This window comes from Nanorana parkeri, unplaced genomic scaffold, assembly GCF_000935625.1.
Source record: "Nanorana parkeri isolate BGI_ZX_2015 unplaced genomic scaffold, ASM93562v1 scaffold1601, whole genome shotgun sequence".
NCBI lineage: Eukaryota > Metazoa > Chordata > Amphibia > Anura > Dicroglossidae > Nanorana > Nanorana parkeri.
In genome coordinates this window covers 166,031-166,565 of record NW_017307869.1, presented here as the reverse complement: position 1 = coordinate 166,565, position 535 = coordinate 166,031, and the positions used below count along the sequence as shown (strand labels likewise).

Here is a 535-nt window from a genome sequence, read left to right as displayed (position 1 = left end):
CCTGGCAGGTTATCAATACAATTGCTGTGCCAGCTCCATATGCCAGGGTTGCAGACTTTTAGGGGGCTCTTAGAATTTTTCTACATTTCCAATATGTGCAATAAAACAAAAAGATTGCTGGACACCTGGGGGCAGTTTGATGTGTTTTTAGTAAGTGCATACATGTTTAATATGTGCATTGATATATCATTTAATGGTTTGATTATTTGCAGTGTGTACTAACTAAAGGCTGTGCCCGGAAGCTTTGCTATGGTGGGATATTGGCCATTTTCAAGGGGGTAGTTGTTGGAATCGATCAGTACAGTCGCTGCATTCACTATATGTACATTACAGCAAAAATGTATTGTTGTAGCTTTATGTATTGTGTATACTAGGCAAAGGCCCTCTTGGGTTTACCTGGGTAGTAGATTGGCACGTTTCAAGGGGGTAGTTGTTGGAATTGTTCAGTACAGTCACTGCATTCACAATATGTACATTCAAATATATACGTGTGTGTGTGTGTGTGTGTGTGTGCGTGTGTGTAATAACATAATAT

The 535-nt window shown here is 39.6% G+C and overlaps 1 protein-coding gene across 1 annotated transcript in view; it reads left to right on the top strand.

Moving 5' to 3' along the window:
* The window catches only part of RIPK4 (receptor interacting serine/threonine kinase 4), a 35,127-nt gene that overhangs the window by 632 nt on the left and 33,960 nt on the right, over positions 1-535 (top strand). The window lies entirely within an intron of this gene.